General features: G+C 49.0%; 1 long non-coding RNA gene across 1 annotated transcript; it reads left to right on the forward strand.

Annotated features, from left to right (window-relative positions):
• Positions 1-2,264: 2,264 nt before the first annotated feature.
• Positions 2,265-27,127, forward strand: LOC144110144 (uncharacterized). The gene is made up of 3 exons (XR_013309714.1): positions 2,265-2,609; positions 24,283-24,393; positions 27,052-27,127. It is a non-coding gene; the product is annotated as an uncharacterized LOC144110144 (long non-coding RNA).
• Positions 27,128-27,347: the final 220 nt, after the last annotated feature.

The raw sequence follows: 27,347 nt of genomic DNA on the forward strand, positions 1-27,347 counted from the left end.
GCCGGCAGCTTGCACGGCTGCGGGCTGCCTTGACTGGTCATCAACTGCATGCAAGCTTCCACTGCGTGTGTACAAGGAGCTGTTCAGATCGGTAGCATCCAATCCTCGCCACTGGGCGAGTGAAACTGGTCAAATGCGTTTTCGTTTGTTCTTTGTATTTTGAATGCTGTAGGTGGAATATAGTTTGTTCGCGCCGTCGATTTCGAAATACATTTTATTTCAATGCGACAGCATTTAATAGCTCATCAGCAAGGAAACTCGAACCCGCCGTGGTGCCTCATGGGTTCGGGCGCTCGGCTACTGAGCCGAGGCACCCGAGTTCGAACCCGACCACGGCCGCCTCGTTTCGATGGAGGCGGAAAGCAAAATGCGCCCGTGTGCTGTGCGATGTCGGCTCACGTTAAAGATCTTCAGATGATCGAGATTATTCCGAAGCCCCTAACTACTACTACTCTTCTTTTACACCTTCCTCGGTTCCTTCACGATGCGGTCCAGGTGTCTTCCAAGAAGTATAACGCGTAAGGCGCCATTTCCTCTCCTCAAAAAACACTAATTGTTTATTATTCATTAGCATCCTTCACATACAGTGGCGGCGCAGTAACAACGGGTGGAAGATGATGAAGGCGATGGTATCCAATGCGCAGCGGGAGAGACTAGTGCTATAGTCTGCATCGTTGGTCGAGAGGTAGATGACGATGGTAATGATGATTAAAACATCAATACCTTAAAATCCGTGCTCATTCCCCTTATACCGGGAGTCCTTTCGATACTGCGCCGCTCTTGCCCTATGGGTCAACGCCCCCTGAACTTTTTGGTCTAAGCAGGACAGCATTCCTTCCCACCACAAAATCGTCGGTCCTTCTGTCTCAACAAAGCACCCCTGTTGACGTGACGGCCGGTTCGAATCCCACTCTGGCTGGAGTATCTTTCTCAGCTGGCTATTTCGGAATATATCGGTTAATTAGGCCCTAAAAGTCCACTTCAAGCTCTCCCTAAAGTTCGGCTAAGGGCTAGCCGTGGTTTTCGGATCATGTTCACTTTAATTGGTCGAGAATGAGAGCTAAACGAATACCGTACCTAAAACGCTGTCTTGCACTATAGACCGCCGCCATCGTCGCCCTCTTATAGAGAGAAAAAGATCCTTAGTCAGTGGCTGCACCGATCGGCAGGCCTGAAACCATACAAAACATTAGCTGTTTCGGTTCCTGAGGGCGCCGTGCTTGTGCGATAGGCTGGGATTTGGCAGCATGCACTTGATGTCCTTGCTCCTAACCTTATCCCTCTCTTCGCTTTTGCATCTCGCATTCGCTTTCATTCAGTGAAGGGTAGCTAACCAGAACAACCTTCTGGTTACCCTCCTGCCGCCATCTCCCCCCCCCCCTCTCCTCTCTATCTCTACACTCGTTGCGTGGACTATTGGTGGACAGCAGTTGGAATGCGACGCTGACCGTCCTATTTTCATATCTCGCACTTCCTTAGCCCGTCTTCGGAGCTTTTCGATGAGCCTCGGCCCCGTGCTAGCATTCGCTTCTCGAGCAACGCGGCACTGATCACCCTAGAAATCGCAGAACCGGTGACCCGGCGCCATAGTGAAAGGAGGATTTCAGCGAACATTGTACACTCGGGATCAATTTGAAGCTGATCGCTTGGTGAATCCTGTGCAGGGTACACTCGACGCTTGGTGCTACGTCACTGTAAATTTCTCTCTCCCCTTCTTGAGCTTAACGTACTCGAATAATGCGTTCTGTCGCAATTCATTTCTGCCAGAAGGCCGAAAAAATACATGGGCATAGTTGGTGCCTTAACACTGGCCCCTAACCTTTGGTGCACCCTTTAAGGAAAGTGGTGGTCACAGTAGAGAAAGAGTTGTTCGGCTTCTAGAGGCCGGCAAGGGCCAATTAGTAGAACGAAACATATATTCGCAACGTGCTTTCTTTCGCTGTTTTTACTGTGGTAACGTTCCAGGACAGCCGATCAAGTGAGCGTGGTTTCGTCAATAGCCAACCATATTCTGTTGCCGTCTCTCCTATCGCGATGAACAGGTGACGTGGCGCTTGCTTGCAACAGCCTGAAAAAAGTCAGTCGAGTGCGATGCGATAGTGCGAGAGCCTGAAACTTAGGTGAAACAATGCGATCAGCCGCCTAAAAAATAAACAAAGATTTCACAATAGCATCAGTTGGAACACATGCGATGTAACACTGAAGATAAGGCCAGCCGCTTCTCGGCACGGCTGCCGAGAATCGGCGAGACTGGGACTAAGCCTAACGGGCAGCAGCAATGCGGCGGCAGCAGGGCGTCGCCCTTTCAGTGGTGCTCGGGTGCAATTTTCTTAATTACTTGTGGCGTCGTTGGAAATTGACCTTCACTGAATGAACTAATGAAACCCTTCTTGCTTCCCTCGTCGAACTGTGATATCGTGTGAAACCCTGTGTTAGCTGGGGCCCTGCAACTATCGTCAAGTTATGGCCTGACAAAGAACTTCTGCGAAAGTTCCACTGCTGCCAGCTTGTCATCGAAGTGCGGTGTTTTCGGCGTCGCCTCTTCAAATGGTGGACTCGGCTTACATGGATGACGCCTTCGCAAAGCTTCATCCTCGGAAACTATAACGGTAAGTGCGCGTTTACAATTCGTTAGTTCTGCAACTCGCACTGCTGAATTCGCGAGTTTAGCAATATTCGACCTTTCGTTAGAGTGGAAAGCGCGTTGAACGCACATACTAACATACCGTAAGGACCTATATTTACCCCCGGAGATTTCTTGCGCCAGTCGCGGAGGCATAACTGCAAGCAGTGATAGGCAGCACGCAGTGATGTGTAGCTGAGAGGTGATGCACTGATCTAGAACTTCCAGGCACGCCCCGACGCGATCGTCTGTTCTAGAAAGCAAGAAGGGAAGTAACCACCGAAGTTGTCGCTCAGCGCGTAGTGCATGCAAGATTAGGAATTAGAAGCACTTTTCTTACCGCAGGGAACCAACCTTCGTACCAATGGGTTCAAGCATTCCCCCGTAAGAGAGCGGAAACCTAAGGCGGGGATATTAGCCGGGAGAGGATACCGGTTCGATACCCTGCTCTGGAGGAAATGGATGAAAGGACGTCACGGTGTATGAGAAATGGTAGAGCGCTATTCTCTAAAGAATGAAAAGCCGTTCCCCTTCATAACATCGCAGAAGCCTTAAATTTTTGGGTCACAAGAAGGCACGCGATTGGCTCTCATCGGCACGCTTTCGAGTGCTCCGTCTTTCATATCGATTTCACTGAACCGCATATGTCGAGGAGGAGGCCCCAAGTTTCGCCGCGACTTCAGCATACTCAGGTTGAACTAATATGAACTGTGTGCGGAGGGCATTTTTCTGCCTCAGCTTGACAACTGAGCACGCACCGGTTTAATAAGTCGCAATTAGTACACAGTACCAGAGAGCCTTCGCAGCGTTGTTGCAAGCACTTGGCGGGAAATTCCCAACTATTCGGCTCTGCCATACGTAACCCTATCGCGTGTCGCACAGGTCGGCATTAACTCGTCGGTTTAGAAAGCATTGTCGCGTTCTTTTTTTATTTTTCGTCTTTTTTTATCAGTCACAGGGATAAGCGGGACCACATTCGTGCAAGCTGTCGCAGACGCGATGCGCTGCCGAGTTCCAACTCTATCAGGATTTGTTCGGTTATCTTATTGTGTAACACTCTGCGCGATTATCTTTCCCCTCGTCATTCTTGTTGACCACCGCCGACGCGCCGCCTTGGCATCGTCTTTTCGCCATTGCTCGCGTGTGCGCGCCAGAAGTGATTAGAAGGCTGGCAAAATATCGGTTTTCCGCATATGATTTCGGAAGGCTCGAAACTGTTCGAGAAGATGCATACATCCTTTGTCAAAAACAACATATGTGATTCCCTGAAGATGTTGTGCAATTTCTTAAAATAGGCTTTTTGAGTTATAAGAGCATTTTTTTCTCCTTAGCATTGTCAGCGGTATAGCTCATCAGAATAGAGCTGAAACGTGCTAATCAGTAGGCTGGTTAACTAAATTCTTTATTTATTATTCTCAGTCCCAACTAAACGTTCTGCTCAAGCCTAGTGACTAGTTTTGCGGATGTGTTCTGCACTCAGCTTTCTTGCTGCATTGAATGGCGTTGGACTACTTTATCAGGGGGTGAAACTTCCTACACTTTCCAGCGGCCACGATTTAGAGACCGAATCGCCAATTCGTTCTTCAGTTACATTCATATTGGCTGAGACACGTGGGCGCGGGAGTGTTCGCATGGCACCTGCTTCACGTCCGGACTGGTCCGAAGGGGAGGTTGGTAGGTGGGTGTATCGTCGTCCGTCTGCTGCGCGCGGCCGCGCGCCGCGCTTTACTTCGGATTTCGTGCAGCCTTTCTTTGCTGTTGTGGCATGTTAAAATTCGTTGCGCTACAGGTCAACAATGGTCACCGCAGCGCTAGGCCAATGTATGGAGAACAGAGAACATTTTTCGTAGTTTTGTTGACACATATATCCATCACTTTACTTTCAGTAAAAACAAATATATATTTTTCAAAATACAGTACGTTGTTGGAGATGAGGGGTCCTTGAGTGAGCTGACTCCTCCAGCGACGCACGTCCCTTCTCCGAATGACTTGCCGGACTTGTTTATGAAGGAAACGGTACAGGGGGTTTATTTTACATTATTTACAAGATTTAGGAACCCATTGGAGGATGATGGGGGAAGGTCGGAGGATCTGAGAAGATCTGAGCATGATCGAGGATTCCTTCTCATGGCACTCGTCGTCCGGTTTAAAAAGGGTCCGGTCCCTAGGATTCCCCAGGTTCGAGGAGGTCTTCGCCAGGTTGGGCGTGGCCTAACTTGCGCTGTCGTACACACACACACCACTTCACATAGGGACGCGCCCCCGTCACATGCCTCGCCGGATTGAGAGGGTGCCGCTGGACAATCGCCCCCACCAGAGAGAGTGTTGTATTCCCGTCCGAACGACAGTTCTCACGCTGTCAAGCCGGACACGTCTTCCGGGAAGTCCGAATGGGCGAGGCGCCGGCGAGCAGGCCCAGTTGAAGGGGTGAGCCACCCCTGCTCGGTTTTGGCGGTCGCTAACTGCCTCCGTACCGCACGGTCGATCTTCCGAGAACAAAGCCGCCGCGGTGGCTAAGTGGTTATGGTGCTCGGCAGCTGGCCCGAAAGACGCGGGTTCGATCCCGGCCGCGGCGGTCGAATTTCGATGGAGGCGAAATTCTAGAGGCCCGTGTACTGTGCGATGTCAGTGCACGTTAAAGAACCCCTGGTGGTCAAAATTTCTGGAGCCCTTCACTACGGCGTCTCTCATAGCCTGAGTCGCTTTGGGACGTTAAACCCCCATAAACCAACCTTCCGAGAACAATGTTGTTTACAAACGGCAGCAGAGTCCTCCGTCTCGAATCCAATAAACCAAGCGGGGACCGGTCGTGGGAACCAAGATGCCTATCGCCGTGTAGTGACCCCGGCTGCAGACGTCCCGGGCCGACTACGCAGCTGAACCAGGCGGGCTGTCGCCAGATACCTTACAGCTCCTCCGCGGCCCGAAAAATCTCGTATGTCCAGCGTTGACGACCGCTGGGCAGGAAGAGATGAGATGGCGTCGTCCGTGTTGGTCCCCTGGATTGCAATATCAGCGCCTCCAAAGCAGAACCCAAAGCACCACCAACAAAGGAAAGCGCAGGTGGGACGTTCCAAACAGCAAAGCACTGCCCCACCCGCAAGCGCTCGGAATTCGCCAGAGAATCACCAGGCTTCTTCCATTGACAACAATACACTTTAAAAAAGTTGTTTAAATTTGGGTTAATTTTGTGCCGACTGAGCGCGAAACATCCCCTTTTGAAACTGCCACAGCCGGATTACTCGGAACAAAGTAAAAAAAAAACACTCACACAGGAGGAGGTTCCTCTTGGTTCTCCCGCTTACATCAGTCTGCTCAAGCCATCAGCATTTCCGTGCAGTTTCCCCTTCTTATAACGCACCGAGAAATTGTACTGTTGGAGAGCCAGACTCCATCTGAGCAAGCGACCATTTTTGGGGTACTTCTGTCGCAGCCACGTTAAAGGACAATGGTCAGTCTCAAATACAAACTTTGCTCCGTACAGGTAACACAACTTCTGCGCTGCCCAAACTAAACACGCGCATTCTTTTTCGGAAGCGCTGTACGCTTCCTCTCTACTGGTCAGTTTGTGGCTGATGTACAGAACTGGGTGTTCTTCATGGTCGTAGCCAACTTGGCTTAAGACAGCACCCAGCCCTCTATCACTGGCATCACACTGGACTATGAACTCTTTCCCATAGTCAGGGGTCCTGAGCAAGGGTCGGGACACGAGTGCTTCCTTCAGGCTTTTGAAGGCGTTTTCTTTTTGGTTATCCCAACTTACGTTAGTAGGTGCTCCCTTTCGCAAGGCGTCAGTTAAGGGACTAGCCCGCTGTTAGTAGCTAGGAATATATCGCTGGTAGTACCCAACTAATCCCAAAAAGGAGCGAATGTCCGTTTTCGTCCGTGGTTGCGGAAATGCTGCGATCGGGGCAATCTTTAACTCGGATGGGCTCCTAGTTCCCTGGCCTACAACGTGGCCCAAGTACGTCACCTGAGCGCAACCAAATCTACACTTTTCTGCCTTCAGTGTCAGTCCAGCCTGTCGTAAACTGGAAAACACGGTCTTTAGGTGTTCTAGATGCTCTTGCCAGGTTTCCAAAAAAAATAGCCACATCGTCTAAATAATGGAGTGCAAAGCACTGCATGTCCTTCAATACGATGGCCATGAGTTTCGAGGAGCTGTAGGGGGCATTCTTCAACCCAAAACTAAGCATTAAGGGTCGAAAGGTTCCCGTTGGGGAGATGACAGCGGCATACCTGCTCGCGCTTTCTGAGAGGGGAACTTTCCAATATCTTCGTACGAGATCGAGGATGGAAATGAATTTCGCGCCGCTCACCCTTTCTGTCCTTTCCTCTATGTTGAGAATCGGATATAGCTGATCCCTGGTAATTGCATTCAGCTTTCTATAATTCACGCAGGGACGAGGATATTTCCCTGGGGCCTCAACAAGAATAAGCGGTGAGGTATAGTGACTTTCCGCTGGCTGCACAACCCCTAACTCCAACATGCGCTGAATTTCCGCGTCCATTAGTTCTTTTTGCCGCGGTGATACCCTGTAGGGTTTCGACCGTACCGGCTCATCAGAGGAGAGCTCGATTTCGTGTGTCAGGAGGTGTGTCTTTCCCGGGCGACTGCTAAATAGGTCAGCGAGTTCGCTCAACAACTGCTTTAGCGTGTCGACCTGGGCCCCGCATAGAAAATCTGCATTCACGGAGAGAGCCAGAATGTTCTCCACGTTGTCAGTAGCGTCCGCACCTCCCTTCCAACCCTGTCTCTCGCTGTCCAGCTCATCTGGTTCATTTAGAGTCAGATTGACGATCCCGCTGCGTTCCACGAACGGCTTCATCAGATTGCAGTGATAGATTCTCACCTGCTTTCCCCTGCCTGGAACCCTTAGCGCGTAATTCGTCTCTGAAAGTGGTTGCAACACTTCTACTGGACCATCCCAGTGAACTTCCAGCTTGTTTTTTCTCGATGGCCGGAGGATCATCACGCGATCACCCGCGGTGAAACCTCGAAGGCGCGCGTTTTTGTCATAATAGACCTTGGCGGCCTCCTAGGCAGCTTTCATATTTCGGTTTACTAATTCCCTCGTGTTGTTAAGGCGGTCCAGTCGCTGAAGCACGTACTGAACCACTGTCTGGTTCTCTCCTGTCCCTTCCCACATTTCTTTCAGCATTCGGAGGGGAGAGCAGAGGGCTCTTCCGTACACGAGTTCTGCTGGCGTAAACCCCGTAGCTTCGTGGGAGACTGTTCGTGAAGCGAAAAGTGTGGCCGGCAGACAATCCTCCCAGTCTGCTTTATGCTCATAACAAAGAGCGCGTAGCACCCGCTTAAGCACCGAATGCCATTTCTCTGCACTGTTGGACTGAGGATGATACACCGGGCTGTATAACAGTTTTATTCCGCATCTTTCTAGGAATGTGGTCGTCAAGGCGCCTGTAAAGACCGTCGCCTGATCGGCTTGGATTTCGGCCGGAAATCCTATTCTCGCGAACACTAACAAAAGGACATCAACTATTTCTGTGGAGCTCAAGTCCTTCAACAGAATTGCTTCGGGAAATTTTGTGGCGGGACATAGCATAGTAAGCAAGTACATATAGCCTGATTTCGTTTTAGGCAAAGGGCCTACTGTGTCTATTACAAGCCGGCAGAAGGGTTCCGGGATCAATGGAACAATTTTCAGTGGAGCCTTCCATGTCTCTCCCGGCTTGCACACGCGCTGGCACGCATCGCATGATTTTACGTAGCGTTCTGCATCTTTGAAACAACCCGGCCAATAATATTCTATTAATAACCGCTCCTTTGTTTTATTGATTCCCAGATGTCCTGCCCAGCCATTTCCGTGGCAGACTCAGAATGCCCGCTCTGTATTTTTCGGGCACGACCAGCTGATCATATGTTTTGACTTTTCTGTCCTGGTAGTGTCGGTATAGTAAGCCTCCCTTCTCATGCATCGTTATGTTGCGTCTCGCGATGCCCTCTTTAGCTGTAAGGTGCAGTCTTTCCAAAGTGGGATCCTGCTTCTGTTCTTTTATTAGGGACTCCCTGCTCACCTGCAGAAGGCGATCAAAACTACGCGATGTTGGAGATAAAACGGATCCTTCAGCGTTTTCTGCCTCCTCTACCGACGACTCCTCTACCGACTGCCTCCTCTACCGGTTGAAGTCCCTGGTCGCTCATCTGCTCGGTCAGCTGTCTGGCTTTCATTCCTCGTTGGTTCCCTTCCGTCCTCATTTGTTTGCAATGATATGCTGGCTGGTGCGTCTCTGGCTACCTGAGGTTCGGGAACCTGACTTAGTTGAGATGCGAGCTGACGAGTTTTCGACCTTGTCAAAGCTTGTATCACCCCGCTTCCGAGCTTCTGGCCTCTCTCGCGTAGCAATTGGTCTGATCGATTCGAGAAGAGGTAAGGATATTGAAGTGACACGGCCTTCGAAACTGCGGCCTCAGTGATTAGCTCTCCAAACGGTCCACAAAATTTCACTCTAGCTATGAGAAGGCATACACTGTGTTCTTCTACTGCCTGTTTTATCCACGAGTCTTCTCCCGTAAAATCGTCCGCGGAAACGTAAGACGGGTGGACAACGTCCATCGTCGCGGCGCTATCACGTAGCGCCCTGCACGGTTTCCCGTTAACGTGCAGCTCGTGCAGGTATGGCTTAAGGAGCTCTATATTTTCGGCGTAATTCCTCGACGCACGAGGACACCAAACGTTGCTTTGTACACTTGGCTGCAGTGCCCGACATCATTGCAGTTGTAGCAACGAAATGGCCTACTAGCCTCAAACTCTGTTGTTTCGGCTTTGTCTGCTCCCTGTCTCTTTGCCTGTTCTTCACGCTTTTCTGGCGCTACCTTCGTTGCTTCCGATTGCTCCGAACTTCTAGCACTTCGCGTCTTTCTGCTAGGCCCTTTATCTCGCATCGCGTTTCGAGCGTGTGACGCACCCTCTTCAGTGCTCAACCTTCTGCGCGAAACGTACTCTTCTGCTAGCTCAGTGGCCTTTTCAACTGTGTCGACTTTTTCCCTGTCTTGAACCCAGAGTTTCACCATTTGGGGAATGCTTCGGTAAAATTGCTCAAGGCAAAAACACTCGATGATTTTGTCTCGGCTTTCATAAACCTCGGCTCCTTTTAGCCACTCTAGCAGATTCGTCTTTAGGCCATACGCGAAATCCGGATAGCCCTCGCTATCGTTTTTCATTGTGTTCCTGGAGCGCTGTCGGAAAGCTTCGGCTGACAGCCGTGCCTTTTCAGCAAGCTGGCTTTGACTTTTTTGTAGTCAGCTGCGTCTTGTGTGCTAAGTCTCGCTATGGCTTCAGCTACTTCACATGGCAAGAGTGTCAGAAGCCGTTGTGGCCATGTACTGCGAGCAAAGTTCTCCCTTTCGCAAGTTCTCTCAAAGTTTCCCATGTACAATCCTATGTCCCTTCCACTTTCATGGTGCTGCAGGAATCTGTTCATTCTATATGATTGTACATCGCTTGCTCTTTCAGGAGACCCGGCTCTCGTACTGTCGCCTTTTTTTTTCGATTTTCGCTTTCAAGCTGCAATCGTTTTAGATTTCTTTCTTCTTTTTCAGCTTCCCACTTTTGCCGTTCTTTCTCTTTTTCCCATTCCGCTTCCCTTTTTCTTTTTTCTTCCTGTACCAAATTCCACGTATCTACCAGCTGATCGTCCTCTACGTGTTTTTGAATTGTCTTGCATATTTCAAGTTTTGTAATTTTGCCCTGTACTTCTATTGGCAGTTCCTCGCATAACAACAGCAAGTCCTTGACTTTGACAATTTCATAAGGTCCATCACAACGCTTTCTCCGCTTTGGCAATGCTATCTTCAAAATGTCGTGAGATTACCCTTTCTCAGTTGACATACACTTCCCAGTGATTCTAGATTATTCTCTCAAAATGTGAAGGCTAGCGAATCCTATAGCGAAACGCCGAAACGCTTACCGGTTGAGAAAGCACGATGTCGCACGGTCCATCCCAGCTGCTGCCAACCATTTTTTGGAGATGAGGAGTCATTTAGTGAGCTGACTCTTTCAGCGCCGCAGGTCCCTTCTCCGAATGACGTTGGCGGACTTGGTTATGAAGGAAACTGTACAGGGGGTTTATTTTATATTTATAAGATTTAGGAACCCATCGGAGGGTGATGGGGGAAGGTCGGAGGATCTGAGATCTGAGGATGATCGAGGATTTCTTCTCATGACACTCGTCGTCCGGTTTAAAAAGGGCCCGGTCCCTAGGATTCCCCAGGTTCGAGGAGGTGTTCGCCAGGTTGGGCGTGGCCTAACTTGCGCTGTCGTACACACACACCACTTCACATAGGGACAGGCCCCGTCACATGCCTCGCCGGAGAGAGAGGGTGCCGCTGGGCAATCTCCCCCACCAGAGAGAGCGTTGTCTTCGCGTCCGAACGACAGTTCTCACGCTGTCAAGCCGGACATGTCTTCCAGGAAGTCCGAATGGGCGAGGCGCCGGCGAGCAGGCACAGTTGAAGGGGTGAGCCACCCCTGTTCGGTTTTGGCGGTCGCTAGCTGCCTCCATACCGCACGGTCGACCTTCCGAGAACAATGTTGTTTACAAACGGCAGCAGAGTCCTCCGTCTCGAATCCAATAAACCAAGCGGGGACCGGCCGTGGGAACAAAGATGCCTATCGCCGTGCAGTGACCCCGGCTGCAGGCGTCCCGGGCCGACTACGCAGCTGAACCAGGCGGGCTGTCGCCAGAAACCTTACAACGTGTATAGAACACAGCAATCTCTACAATACAGGTTATGTGTGTCGATGCACCAGAGGTGTCAAATTTATCTCAAACTGACATTTAGCTCAAACTGAGCAACTGACATTTTAGCTATATCATTTCGTGCATCATTCACGTATTACATATGCGATCATCCTCGCACAATTTTCAAGCGATACGGAAGGATCAGTCAGTGCACAGTGAGTGCACGCAATTTAATGCATGCACGATGTAGCTCACAATTGTAGTCGATTGCAAAAAATGTTTAGTACTTGCGTAAACGCGTGAAAGCAAACTACTATAACGCAATGCCCTTCACTCTCTATGCTGATATATGCGACACCAATAAAGTTCAATTAACATACGCTTCCATAATCGTTTCCCACGATATGCCTACTCTTGCGTACGAAACCCGATGACTGTTTCGTCATGGGAAGTGACTAAATCATTGTTCATGATGAACGGCTCCGAAATCAGCGGTGACACCCGAGAAGGCGAGCGCAGGCAGCGGTTCCCGTCGTATCCGTGCGGGTCTCGCGGCACTCTTCGCAGTTTCGAAGGTCACGAGCACAAAACCAAACACCACCGTACGTAGTTGTCGCAGCACCGAAATCACGAACACAAGTTGGAACACGGCGCCAAAGTGTCTGCGAACGGCGTCGCAAAGCAGGCGACAGCGCCCAAGATAACGCGCAGCTAACGGAGTTCGCGAAACACACGCAGAGGATGCGTGGTGGTTGCAACGGCAGTGCGGGTCACAAATTCAAAAATGATAGTCTAAAAGAGATGGCCAGAGCCCGTTTCTCCTTTCAGAATCTCCTTGCGGTTAGATCTTCTTCACTACAGACGTTTGCAACGGAATGCGTACGGAATTATGGCTTCATCGGAAGGAAGAAAAACGTTTATTGAGCTGTAGTGAGTAGGTGAGCAATTCAGCGGAGGTTTTTCTATAAGCCGGGACGGAAGTAGCTCCCGCTGTCCTCCTCCTGACTTTGTCTTGAGTGAATTAGGCCTAAAGTAATCGCCTGCAAATCGACAGACTATATACTATCCTGCTCAGCATTCACTTCAGCGCGTGCATTCGCCGACGCGCTTTCTTCACGTTCACGCGCTTTCTTCACGCTTTCAACATTTTCTTCACGTTACAGATAAAAGTGCAAATGACCTTCTCCTAACATTAAGTAGACATTTAAACAACACAAATGTAACATTTGTCGAAAATAATGAGGCAACCCTGCTCAAGCATGCAGGCCCACCAGTGTGACAATTAATTTTATCAACGCTATGCAAGGATCGGGGACGCCACGGTCGCTCAGTGGTTACTGCGCTCTTCATCTGACCCGAAAGACATGGGTTCGATCCCGGCCGCGGCGGTCGAATTTCGATGGTGGCGAAATTCTAGAGGCCTGTATACTGTGCGATGTTAGTGCACGTTAAAGAACCCCAGGTGGTCAAAATTTGCGCAGCCGTTCACAATGGCGTCCCTCATAGCCTGAATCGCTTTGGGACGTTGAACCCCCATAAACCATGCTTTGCAAGGGCCAGCAGCGATGGCGATACTTTTTCCACAACAGGGCACAACATGAAACTAGTATAGACTCACCTCCGCAAGGATGCAATGTCGTCGAGCTTATACGGCCATTACTGAGGGGCGTCCTATGAGTGATAGTGGCGAAAGGGTAATAAGCGAAGTTTTCTAACAAAGTAATGGGGTTGCATGTGCACGTTACCTATGGCGGGCATCATCTGAGAATTGGTTGCGAAGTACTGCTAGCTGAAAAAAAATTGTTTACTATAAAATTTGTGGACAGCCCTCTGGAACCCAGTGCTCGAAATAAATTTTTATTGTTTTATAGGTATGACTGAAACATGATAATGTTTAAAAACAATCATCAAATTCTGCTTACATTGAACGTTAAAGGAATGTTTATGCTACAAAATATAACATTACCTGTTCTTGTTTAACTTCACAACATTTAAAAGTCAGGATTAGAATAATATTTACTTTCAATGCTAAACTCATTTTTAGATGTAACATATAGCCTTTTATTTAATAACATTCAACGTTAATTTAACATTTCAATGTAACAATGTTACTCAACTTACATAACGTTTTTATAGATTGTTCTAATATTCATTGCTACCGGAGTGTGGCCAGCGTATCGCATTTGGCACGTGTGTGAAGGGTGGGGGGACGGACAATTTTATTTTTAAAAAATACCAAAAGGTCATCAAGGGTGGGCTCCTAATTGTCCAAGAGTCCAGGGGCCTGGCCTTCACGGAGAGCTGTGTACACTTACCATGTTTGGCCAGCTGGTTGAGCAACTCGCAGAGTCGCATCCCGTGAGGAGGTGGATGGGTTGGGTATAGGAGGAACTTCGATAGGTTGGGGCATTCCCACAGGTAGTGTATGAAGGTGACCACATGTTGAACAGAGTAAGAAGGTCAAGGTAGGGTGGTTGCGATGAAGGAGGTACGGTGAGATGTAGCAGTTTGTCTGCATTGCCGCCAGACGGCACCGCATTTTTAATTTAGTGCATGGTGAGGCTGTGGGAGGGCGAGCGGCTGCTTTTCTAATAAGTGGTGATTGGATGCTACGTGAGTAGAGGGCGCGAGGTTCCCTGCGTGGGTCTGGGTGTCCCATCATTCGGGGCCCGGAAGGATAGTTCTCGAGCCAGCGCATAAACGCGCTTATTACCGGGGATCGAGGCATGCGCAGGAACCCGTGTGAGGGTTATCTCCTGGATCAGCGTGTGCCCTAATGCGAGAGTGTGTCAGGCGGTTGATTTGATAATGCTTTGCTGATTGTGACAGTAGCAGCTTGGGAGACGGTGCAGATATTCGTGACGTTGGGGTCGTAAGCATGTATCAGCAGCACGGCGATGACTGCGCCTTCAGCCGCGATGGTGCCATCCCCGATGGGCGGCGACAGCGGTAGTATAGCCAGACAGGGTGTGTTCAGCCGCGTCTACCTAGATATCGGGTCTACGTCTGCAGTGTTTAGTGTAATACTCAGCTCTGGCCTGGCGTCTGCTCCTGTGTATATGGAGAACCTGCGCTGAAAAGGTGGCACTGCAATTGTTCCATTCGGTGACTAAAACTACTTTTGTCAGCCGCTTGGGCCGCTGCAAACGCGAGAACACATTCTGCGTGATTAGATACCCGCGCTTGGCTGACAGCATTCATTGCCTATCTTCTATCCGCGCAGCCCAGATAGCTGACGAACGGAACGTGCGCCTTCGACAGAGCGCGGAGGCTCACGCCAGTAAGCGTCTGAAGGTGGCGCGGAAAAGTACTAAGCGTACTACCCAAAACTGCTTGCTTTTCTCGCTAGGCAGTGTGTTATGGCGCTGCAATCGACATGGCAAACTTCAGCGCAAGTTCCCCATAGCTCGGGGTTCATATTTCTGGACAGAGGTATACGGTAAGCAGTTGGTCCTGGATGTAAGGTGGGTTGAGTTGATTGCAGAGGGCAGGTGAGCATGTGAAGGGGGCCAGGCGATGACGCCGTAGGTGTTGGCTGGTTTCTGTGCGGTTTAGTCGAAGTATCTGGTTGCTTCGTTGGGCTTCGAGCAGTTCCGAGATAGTTTTGCAGGAGCCCGTTACGAGTAGTGATCTGTGCTGACTGCGATAGGCGGAGCGCTGATGTCGTCGCCTTTTTAATAAAAAGTTAAGCTTTGTCTTGTTTCGTTTTTTTTGGGGGGGGGGGGGGCGGGGGGGAAGTGGTAATGAATGTCATAAGTCAAGCGGCTCACCAGCCCCTTGACTGAAGAGGGCGTATGTCATATTAAGTTTCCCTCTCCGAAAAGTCGTGGTTGCGTGTGGCTACTCTGCGGCTTAGGCCCGCGATTTTTTTGGTTTGCTTGCATAGTAGTTGTAGAGTGAAGGTTGCATCCAAAGTCCTGTATAATATAGTCCGAGGACCTATGGAGTCAGGGACGTTGGAGTCCAAGGAGTCTATTGACCAGGGCTATGCGGTCGTCGTACATTCGGAGGTGTATGCGTGGATACCGGGAAAGGGGTCTGATCATCAGCAGTTCCGATTTGAGCGAGGACCAATTAAGGACACTATTTGTCAGGTTTGAGGTGTTGATATTACCTGCCAATTGTAAAGTGTCTTGCACCTCTCCCATGGAGTCTTAAGTGGTCCATAAGGTGATGACGTCAGCGTAATTGCCGCTTGGAGGTCAGGTATGTTGCTGAACTCTTTGACCAACAGGGCTAGGGCTACATTAAATAGGAGGAAGGAGAGAATGGTTCCTTGTGGAGTGCCCCGGTTCGGGAGGGAGAATGAAGGTGATGATATAGCGCCGAGTTGGTTTGGGCCGTTCATTGTGTTAAGAAAGCTTGGATGTAGCGCAATATGTACGACCCGCAGCCCGTGGTGGCATGGTGCGAATATTGTCTAAGGCTTTTTTAAAGGTCCGGGGCGAGAACTGCGCTTGTGCTAGCCGTGTGCTTTGAGTTGTAGAATGAGTTTTTTTATCAGGAATAGGAGTACGTCTTGTGCCCAGAGATTGGAACGAAAGCCGAATTGATTGTTGGATAGGAATTTCGAGACTCTTATTGCGCTAAAAAAAAAAGTGGTGTGCCGTGGACGCGTGATACCAACGACATATTGTTTTCCATCATCTGGCGCAACTCAGAGTATCTTTTTTATATTTCGCGTAAACACTCAACTAGCTGAAATTATTTATGCAAAATTTGTAATTTTAATTATTTGCACAAGCGCGCTTTCATCAATTTTGTTCTCAAATAAGAGCTCAAGAAGTGACAAAAGTGCTCCGCTAAACGTCCAAAAAGTAGTTCCAGTAGTAAGTGTTTAATGTAAAATAAAAACAAAAAGGAATTTGTAAAAGATTTTTGCTAACCCCGGCATCTGCCATCACTACGGCGGCGGCACCTGAACTGGGGCAGCGGAAATGAAGGATAGCAGGCAGTTTGCAGAAGTGAAATGATAGAGGCGAGGGGACAGTAAAAAGAAAACCCGTCGTCTAGGCGAGTAGCCCTCTGGCTACCCTCTTTCTGTTGGACATTAAAAGTTTTCCTATCCTATCCTATCCGTTTTTCTGGAAAAGGCGGTACCTCGTGCGTAGTCCATTTTCCCAGCATTCAAAGAAAGCCCACGAAACATGAAGTAAAAAACGCACACTTGACTGTGCTCTTTCTCTGCCGTGTTCTACAGCCCCCGAACCTCTTTTGAACAATCAAAGCGTGCATGCTGAGCGTGTTGAAGTGAGCGGTCGACGGTGCTGTCAGTATCGGCCTGAAAGTACATACCTCCGTGGCTTCGGGAACTCTGGAAGAGACACCTGGAGGTAGCGTTGGCCCCAGAGTCAACGCGATGAGGCCTGAGGATTGATTTATAGATTGAAGCAACCCTTATTTCAAAAGAGCTACAACTTGGGCTAGTTGGAAATGCATCCATGAAGGTATTGGTGAGCGCTACCAAAATACGCAAAGGGACGAACACAGCACTTTGTCCTGTGTGTTCGTTTCTTTCCGTATTTTGGTAGCGCTCACCAATACCTTCAAGGAACCTTTATTTCCATCTGAAAAAAGGCGCCTCCTTCCCCGGCTCCGGAAGGCACGCATGCGAAGACGGGGAGTCGTGCGCCTGCGGATTAGATGCTGCTGGCAGGCAGCCCTTGGCTAGTTGCGGCCTCTTCCGCCACACATGGATGGTGCGTCACTGGATGGTAGGGTCCGCGCTCTGCAGGAGACTCTCCCAGGCTTCTCTACTTACTATATTTTGTCCCGCTTCTAGGGATTGTGGGCACGCCCAAATTATGGAGTCGAGGGTCCTTCTCGCCCCACAGTGTTTGCACTGATCCTTCTCCCTAATCTCTGGTAGCACGTGAAACGCCCAGACCAGGTTCATGAAGGTGTTAGTTTGAAGCCGCCTCTACGCGATAGCATCTCTGTTATTTAGGCAAACATCTGGCGGGGGTACTTGTCTACGTCTAAATTTAAAATTGGTCGATGATTTCCCCGTAATTTTGCAGACGCTCGTCGTATGCCCAGTGTGCTGGAGGCTCGACGGCTGCCCGGAAGCAGAGATCTCTGGCTAGCTCGTGAGCCGACTCGTTACCAGGGGCGGCAGCGTGAGCGGGTGACCTAATTAACTGAATTTACCTACTCATCGTTCTTTGGGTGAGGGAAGGCCTGTCAGGACAGCTAGTAAACTGATTACAACGGAAGTAGCGAATCTGTTTGTGGCATGAGCAGGAGGAAAAACTTTATTAGACCTAATGGTGTTTTGGGCACGTAGGCCCTTGGGCCCCCGCACGACCCCACTGCATTCGGACGTTCATGAGTCCATGATGGCCCATGACGCCGGCGGCCCTGTTTTTCGCGACCTTCTGCGTGTCCGGGTCCGCAACAGGGCCTCCCATTCCTCCCAGCTGGTCAGGTGCTCCAGGGCGAGGGTGAGGGTGAGGGCGGCGTGTGGCTGAGTGCAGAGAGAGCAGGTGGGAGTGCGGGCTCCCGGATGGATCCGGGAGAGGCTTCTGGCATGAGTGTGGTGCATCTATAGTCTTGGAGAAAAAAGGAAAGGACGTTAATTGAAGAAGTCATCACTTTACAGCCTGAAAAGAGCATGTCACAGCTAGGAACTCACTTTGCCACATCCAAAGCTATAGCAGCCGTAAGTTATTTGATACAGAAAGAAAATTCTTTCTAAGATATCTTTTCTGAGTCCACGAGAGTGGCGTGTCGGCGGGAAAAATGTTGCTAGCTATAGGCTTCTATGTACTCTGCTGACAAAACAAAGGCACTTTGCAAGAAAAGTGTCAGTCGGCATTGGTAACTTGAAAACATAAAGCAGCTACAGTTTAGTGTCGTTTCCACGTCTGTAACGGAATAGCATCATGAGAAGGAAGACTGAGACAACGCAATGACGTGTTACGGTGAGTTTCAATCCGTCGTGGCACTTATCGATCGCGTCTCTTTCCGTTACACCAAGGCTGTTAGCGGTTGCCCACGCATCCACTTCGTGCTGCCCTTCCTCCCTGTTCTTTACTGATAAGCTTGCAGCCTCCTCTGACCTCGTCGCGACGCTTTAAGTTTCGCCTGAAGTAAACATTTCCGTTGTATGCCTCTCTAGCTGCTTGGTCCATGCTTGGCCAAGTCTGTAGCATGTTACGTAAGAATGGCCGTTAAAAAGATATTGGCTGAAATAATGAAGGGGAAATTGGCATAAAAAGTGTATAAGGCGGAGAGCAGATAAGCTTTGGTCGCTTAGCGTAAAATTGTCGATTCCAAGGGAAGGTGAACATATACAGGGGGTGGCAGAAAGCCAAGTGGTTAGATAAGATTAAGAAGTTTGCGAGTGTAGGACGGTGGCACCTGGCGGAAGGCAGGGTTCACGTCTGTGGGAGGGCCTTTGTCCTTCTGCAATCGTAACATAATGATGATGATGATGATCGTGACGCTGTCTGTACGAATAAAATCAAACAACAAACACAGCATTGTGCTTGGCGAGACTAGACAAACCCCGTCAGATCACCACGCAGCGCGATTCGCGGCGGCCTGCTTTGCCTTTACTGAAGCCCAACACGTTCACAAAGACCGAGAAACGTTCGTGCGAAATCCTTGTGTAGTCGTTCAACTGTGAACGTATATTGATGCTCTTGATTCAAGTATCAGTGTTTGGTGGGTTTTTAGCGCTTGCACGACTGCCTGTGAAAAAAAGAGAATGTTGTGTTTTTATTTTTCGAATATACCTACAGTTAAGTCCCTCCTGGCCTTGTCTACTTTCGTCCTTTGTTGCCGCACTGTTTTTCTCCTTTCCCCAAAAACCAATTATTATTATTATTATTATTATTATTATTATTATTATTATTATTATTATTATTATTATTATTATTATTATTATTATTATTATTATTGCACGTGGCGACCGGGGGCGGACGGGCTGAGAGTGGGAACGGCGTGAGCAACGTCAAATAGATGTGTTTCTTTCCTTTAATATTTTAATCGGTGCAGGCTATACAGTTAGGTTAGGCGCGTTGCGGGGAGCAGAACTTAGTTTTTCTAGCGGCCAGGTTATTGGAACCGACAGCTAGGCTTTCAGAGCTTATTCGTGTGTCATGTGTCGTTCGATCTGAAACAGTCGGTCGGTTTTTGCAGCAAACTGAATTCATCTGAACACGTGTCTGCATACTGTTTGAACCTGTGCACATTCTGACCATTTTTGCTATAGAAATAATGAAGTGGTGATGACATGGTCGAGCAAAAGAAGGCTCTGTACAGGGACCGTGAGGGATTTGTGAACCTAAAGGGAACGCGGCTTGAACGGGTAGAGGAGGGGGATGACGCTGATTTGATGTGCAGATGGGTTTCGGGAAAAACGTTCCCATTTCCAAAGTTAGAAAAAAATTCCACAAACAGGCGCCACCGAACGTTCCGTAATCCCCTGTGATTTGATCAACCGTCTCGCATGAGGGAGGTGGGGGTTCGATCCCCAGTGCCGCCGGCTGCCCACCAGTTTTCTATGGGCACAAGCTTTCACCTGGCTTGATGCTCAACCTATCTGACGTTACGTGCAGTACCTGTATTAACGGGGAATACAGTTAGTACAAATTGCTAAGGAATGAAAAAAAAACCGGAAGACACACTTGAGACTGCTTACGTGTGGTAATATGGAAGCATTACTGTCCCTGGGTTTTTTTAGGATAGGAATTAAGTGGCACAGTAAGTGTCTCACGTCTCGATGGACACCTCAACCATGCTTTAAGCAAGAGGTAGAGAGTCTGGGAAGGCATGCAACTGAAGGTGAACATGTCGTCCGTTCGAATCCCTATCGCAAGCTAGCCTCCAACTTACTAGCACAAGCTACACACCGGAACGCTGTATACGACAGACGGTTGCATTACAATTTCGACTCGAATGTTGAGAAAATGGCACCACAATAGAAGTGGTCAGCGGCGAGAACATATAGACTTTCGACATATACAGGATTGCCTGAAGTGGTGGTGCTCGGCTTGCTGTGTGCGTCATACGGCCGCTTGATGACGTCACCTTGTTTTTCTACCATCGCTGAGATTTTGTGTTCCATCTTTGACTACGCACATACGTCGCCGGCTTTTCCAGTAATGGGACTAGTAATTCTTTCGTATTCAAATCAACTTGCAAAGAACATGTGCTCTTATCTGGAACAGTTTCCAGTAAAAGGAAATGGTTCAGGCATAGTTTATTTGTGGACAGGGGGCAAATGCAGGCAAGACGACAAGGACCAAGTTTAGTGCCTCAATTATTTACGGCATAAAATAGTTGAGATGGTGCCGATATTATTCAATTGGGGGACACAAATGATTACATCGAGGATCAGTATGGATACATAGATTACAAAGGGAAGTTAATGCTAGACCTCTGTGATCAGAGCAACTTAGGGTAAAGACCAAAACCAAATGCCAGAGCCGGATCAGGTGGGAATTCCGGTACAGGCCAACAACCCTTGGCTACTGCCTAATGTTGCTCGGAATCTACAGGGTGCTTCAGGTAACTTGAATTAAGGATTAAAAAGAAGTAGCGCACCGGAGCTAGGTGAAACCAACGCCATATTGTTTCCTGTCGTGTGATGCTCTTCAGAGTGTTTTAAAAATTGGGTGATTAAAATAATTAGGCAAAATTTTAGTGTCGCACGCGTTTCGTGAAGTTTAAGAGGGTGGTCACGCAACAACCTGTCCAGTTTGTTTTTTTGTAGCAACTTATCTTTTAAGTGGTCCTTTTTTTCAGCATTTGAACACAGCCCGCGGGCGCGCTCGCCGACTAGTAGTGACCGGCCGACGCCACTCTCAGCAGTCTTAATGTATGCACACCAGCACATTCTTCCTGAACATTGCAAAGCGCGCGCTGTGATCTGCGATAAGTGCGAGGGAGACTGTCGACCGCCATCGCGTAGACAAAAGAAGAAAAGTGAAGAAAAGCAGTGAAGTCAAATATTTCAATGCAGCCTCCGTATTTTTATATATTTATCATTTTGTCGCCCATCGAACTAGTGGCGGCCGCTCATTTGGGTGCGGTCAGCGCGGACGTTTCATTCCTTCAAAACACGGTTGGGATCGCTGGAATGTGGTAGTGTATGTGGGCAGTCACGTGTTTTTTGCATATTTCGCGGGCTTTAATTGGCGGAAGAAGGACCACGTAGGAGTACGTTGCTGCAAAAAACTGGATCGGTTCTCTCTCAACTCCCCTTACAAACTTAACGAAAGGCATGGGACCTAAAGTGATTATTAAAAAATTTGCTTAATTCACCTCAGCTACTTAAATAATTAAGCACAATTCTAAAGAAACTTTAAGAAGCGCGACATGCCCGGAAACAATATGCCGTTGGTTTCATCGAGCTTTGATAAATCACTTTTTTTTATCCTTCCATGGCCAAAGTGACGTGAAATACTCTGTACAGCAAGCTTACAAAAATGTAAATAGATGAACGAAGGGGAGTACAATCTGGGAAGTGATCGTAAACGTATTATTCTGCAGATGGGAGCCCTGATCAAAAGAGAAATGTGGAAAACACAAAACAGGAACGCAAAATTGAACGACGAACTAATAGCACTGGTAGCTGCTGGCGTTGAGGAAGAAATAGAGAGGCGCCCTATGGAGGAGTGGGATTATAATTCGAACTACCCATCAGTACGAAGATGAAACGAGTAGAAGTTGCAAACCGCCGGGAAGGAAACAGGATAGGCACGAAGCTAGTGGAATAAGAAAATTAACGTAAAACGAAATTAAGCCTTCATTTTTGTATCTTTCAAATCTTCCTCCCGCCCACTATGGCTTTGTTCACAAGGTCGCAATATCCATAAATGAATGAAACAAATAAACGATCAGTGGCTTCAAGGGAACAGAGAGAAGAAAAAAAAGGCTCAGTTATCTCAAGAAGAAATAGACGGAAAATGGGAATCTTATCGATAAACTGCATGTACAGGTCCTCGTCCAAAGTAAAATAAAGCAGCCCACTGATCTCTGATTGGCTGAAGATCGCGATGCAGCTAAACGTGGGGCAAGAAAATTCTTGTACCATATAAGCTGTCTAGGTAAAAATAATCAAAGAATGCAGGAACAAACTCCCGACGCTAAAAGAAAATGTTGAGAGGGAGCTAGACGACGCTGTCAACTACATAACATGAGTTACAGCCGAGCCATTTAGGAGCGACGATAGGGTAATCTCCAAAAATGAGAGAGCAACACGGGACAGCAGAATAGAAAGGGGCTAAAAACTGACAAATCTTAACTACAAAGGCGGAAGCAAATATTCCTAAATCCACATCCGCAGGGAGAGACGAAATGCAATTCAAGCTGATTAATGAACTTGGTCCAAGAAGCATGGAAACGTTGTTGAAAGCATTAGAAACAATGATAAGCAAATTCCTGACAGCAGGCGCAAGAGTAAAATGAATTTGATTGATAAAAGAAAAAGAGACAGTATGCACATACAATCATTCAGATCGATTACGATGACGTGTGTCATGTACAGGCTGGCAGTGCAGGGGGCGAAATTAAAGATGCTGTAATGGACAGACAGTAATGAGATGCATGGAAAACTTCAGAAGCGGGGGTCGCCTATAGAGTAGCCTTTTCTTGCTTACCCAGTGCATAGAATCAGATAGCGCGGAAAATAGACCCTAGGATTTAGAGATAAAAATGGTCATGTGAATTAATCTGCGGCGGAAGTTAGCAAAAAGTGATTGGAAGATTGGTGGCTCAAAAGTAGAGAGGTGACGTAAGGTTAGAAGTGTCGGTTAAAAAAAAAGTCTGAAGGCACTTAGGTCCGCTTACGTGTAGGGTTGCGAAAGCATGTCACTTTTTTGCATGCTATTCTGACGGCACATGTTAAGACTAGTCATGTGACTTAATTACGGCGTCACTTTTTGCATATCACCCTGACGACACTTCCCCCTTCCACAATTCGACATACGCTCACGTGAGCACGAATCATGGTGTCAGGTGACATGGTGTGACGCTATTTGACTTTGGTGGGGCTCTCACATTTTCATTTCCGGGCTCTGCGGACGCCACTTTTTCTCCCGATGGGGGCATATAATGCTTTCGCATTATAGTTGTATTTAAAGAAAATGGAGAATTTATGAACGGGTTTGCTCCACTGTTAAAGAAATGTAAAGGAAAGAAATAGCCGAATATGGTGGCGACTGCCATCAACCCGTTTCAAAGGGGACGCTCCTATCTTCGAGCCATCCGCGCTTAAAGCTTCATTCGGACTGGAGCCGTGAAGCCGCGCCGTTCGACAGTGTCTCCCGCGCTTCCTGCGGCAGAGGAATGAACGCTTGTTTACAGTGTTTTCGCCTGAACCGCTCTAAGGGATGAAATAACACGCACTTATTTCCACCTAATATTCTGAAAGGCACTAGTCCTCTCTCGCTTGCAGCTTCTTGAGAACATGAAAGGCCCAGCATCAGGTGTGAAGCGCTGTCGTTTCAGTGGTGTTCCGAGGGTCCTCAACAGTGTGAGACTAGTCCTGTAGCCGCTGTTGACGAAAGGGTCCGAGCAAAGAAAGCCTGTTTCGGAACGTGTCCATGTCAATACAGATGACTGCGCCACCAGGACCTATGCCCTGTGCACATTGGTATCCTTTCGGCAGGCTGCCACAGTTTGTCTGCGCCACACACGGTATGTTACACGGTGGCGGCACAGACTAATGAACTATTATACCACATCTGAGCCGAGAAAATACCTCGGCATCCTGTTTTGCTGGTCTCAAAACTACATACCACAGATTCTAATACAGGAGAGTGAAGCCGCAAGCTATTTTATATACTAAGGGACGATGCAGTCCGCACTTCACTTCTTGAGAGACTCAGCTGCAGCAGGGGCGCGCCATACCTGACACCGGGCTAACCGGGTGCTATGGGAACGTCTGACGTCACTGCTTCCAAGTGGCTGCTGTCTCAAGCCTCCGTAACGAATATGTGCAGGTCATGACCGTACGAGAGCGCGGCGTTGGATGACTGGAGGTGCAGGACGTGTTCTCCACGCAGCTCCAAGTGCAGCTTTGGGCGACAGAGCTCGCCGAGGACAGGCACACGGTGAGCACGTCACTCGTTTCATCACGCGCGAGAATGCCGCGGCGTCAACTATATGGTCTGTAGACGAAGCACGAACACGGGCAGTTGGGCGAGTAGCAGAAGGACTGCGGAGAGTAAAATTTTAGCGCGAAAGCAAACATATACTCGCCAACACCGACCAAAAATCTTGTAACCACCGTACGTACGTTTGTACTTGTGTCGTTTCCTAGCAACAGCGACGCCACATTAAACCAAACTAAGCATAAAAATTAGCTGCTGTTTGACTACTGCTGAACCTGGTTAGAGAGCGAAAGCTGTGCTGTATCAGGCAAGTGAGTGCGTTCCGCACACTGGGTAGCCAGCGCGCTAACCCTAACACCCTGGCAGGTGGCAGTTAATGGTTCATCGCCAAAGGTTGTCCAGCCAATGAATAGTGGGGCCTATTGCTGCAGTGCCGCGTGTCTGCCACAACGCTGTCAGCGCTAATGCATGCAACCCACGTGTCTCTCACACCAGCGCCACGTACCTCAAAGCGCGATTGAGCCGCCCACTGAGCCAAGCGTACCGCCACGCCCTTCCTTTCCTCAAAATCATCGGACTCAACGCCGAAGTCAATGAACACCGACGGCCGACAGAAACAAGAGGCGAACGCTCGGTTTGGTGGTGGTGGTAAACATTTATTAGTTACGAGAAGGTGGTTGGGCCCAGGTCATATGGTCCAGGTTCTCACAAATCTAGGTGGAGCTCCTATTCCTGAGCCCCAATGGCGTCTAGCGCCGCTCGCGCACTGGCGACCATGGTCCGTTGGGACTGTAGGTCATGGCAGCTGAGCAGCGCCGCCTCCCAGGCCTCCCTAGAAGGGTGGGAGAAGTGTGGGGATTAGAAGGGCAGGCCCAGACTATATGGAAAATGTCTGAAAACGCCACCGCGCACTGCCTGCAGCCACCATCAAATTCTGAATTCGTGTTTCAATACTGCCGGGCACAGCATTGTATTTGTAAAAATTTTAAGAAGCCGTTCAAGTTTCGGGGGTGGCCTGGGTCAAATTCTGTTAATACCCCGGACAAATTTGGAGGTCGCCAGCGTGCTCGGCATGGTCAATTATGGTTGGACATCCATTTTCGTACAAATCGCCCAAGCAACGATGACTGTCCTCATAATACGTAGTGATGTCCTTGAATGTAGTGATGTCTTTGAATGTTGATTTGGTAGGCTCGGAGTAGGCTTCCTGAGCAAGTGTGAGTGCCCGGGGAGAGAGCGCGCGGGCCGCCTGATCGGCTAACTCATTGCCCTGGAGTACCTGGTGGCCGGGAGCCCAGATGAGGTTACAGTCAACATAGTCAACGCCAGCGTCAATGAACACAATGAACACCGACGGCCTATAGAAACAAGAGGCGAGCGCTCGGTTTCGGCGTCAGCGGCGGCTGAGTGACGTTATAGCTGTCACGTGGTTCAGGGCCGGTTCAAAGTCAAACGCGCCCACACGGCGAATAGGTCGCACCGGTTAATAGTTGAACGCGATCGCAAAGGTCGATTGGTTGACCAACCTCTCGCCATCAACCATTAACCGCCTCCTTTAGCGTGACAGGATGGGCGCGTTGCCTATCCGTTGTGCAGAACGCAGTCAACGTTACAGACGCCAAGCCACGTCTTTGAAGCCGGATTGAAGGTCTTTGAAGGCCATTCTCCGCCCTACCCGACGACTGCTCTACCTAGCGTAGTGAAGCTTTTCGCTTCAAAATACATAGCTAAAATCTGGCCCATCCAACCCTAAATTTGACCGTGTCCAACACGATCGCGACTTGTAAAGGTGGCCCAGGCCGTTCACAGAATTTGCCCCCGGCCACCCCCAAAATTTGACCTTGGGCGATTTGTACCAAAATTGATGTCCAACAATAATTGACCATTCCGAGCACGCTGGCGACCTCCAAGTTTCGACCGGAGTATTTCCAGAATTTGACCCGGGCCACCCCCGAAATTTGAGCTTGGGCGATTTGTACCAAAATCGATGTCCAATCATAATTTACCGTGCCAAACACGATGGCGACTTGCAAATTTGGTCTGGCCTTTTCCAAAATATGGCCCGGGCCACTCACGAAATTTGACCTTGGCCTATTTGAACCAAAGGCAGTGAAGTGCAGCCCAAAACCAGTGCTTTCGCTCTATAGTAGCTTAAAATTCCCCTACTTGCTTTGTCCGCCTCATTGAAACAAGGAAACCGTACCGGTTCCAAAACGTCTTTCATCATTGCTTGACTTGGTCAGTGACTGCAAAAAAACTTTTTTTTCACTTCTATGCCTGACCAGACAAATTTTCGTCGAATCCTTGAGTACTTTAGGTTTAACCGAGTTAAAACCCTGACATTTCTTCTTAGATGGGTTTAGCATGTGCTCCTCATACTCTCACAGTTGTGCTGTAACCAAATGCTTATGAACTTTCACAAGGCAACCATTTTTGGTATGTTAACAGCCCAATAATGATTTTCAGGATGATTTTTGCAATGGAAGGGTTAACTTTGGCAGAACTGCCTGAGACAGAGAGACGACGAACGCAACGAGCGTCTACTGTGAAGCAGGGGCGCGCCGTAGCTGGCACCAGGCTAACCGCATGCTGTAGAAACGTGTGACGTCACGGCTGCCAAGAGGCTGCTGTTTGAAGCCCCGTAACGAACTTGCGCAGGTCACAACTGTACCCGAGCGCCGCGTTGGATGATTAGAGGTGCAGGACGTGTTCAGCTTCGGACGGCAGAGCTCGCCGAGGACAGGCACACGGTGAGCACGTCACTCATTTCATCACGCGCGAGAATGCAGCGTCAACTAAATGGTCTGCAGACGGAGCACAAGCTCGGACAGTGGGGCGAATTGCAACAGGACCGCAAAGCGGAACTTATATGCCTACAGTATGCGCTCCTCATGCCTACTGTCGCAGCTGCGTTGCAGCCATGATGTTTGTGAACTGTCACAAGGAAACCGTTT

Source organism: Amblyomma americanum, chromosome 11 (assembly GCF_052857255.1).
Source record: "Amblyomma americanum isolate KBUSLIRL-KWMA chromosome 11, ASM5285725v1, whole genome shotgun sequence".
In the NCBI taxonomy this organism is placed as follows: domain Eukaryota; kingdom Metazoa; phylum Arthropoda; class Arachnida; order Ixodida; family Ixodidae; genus Amblyomma; species Amblyomma americanum.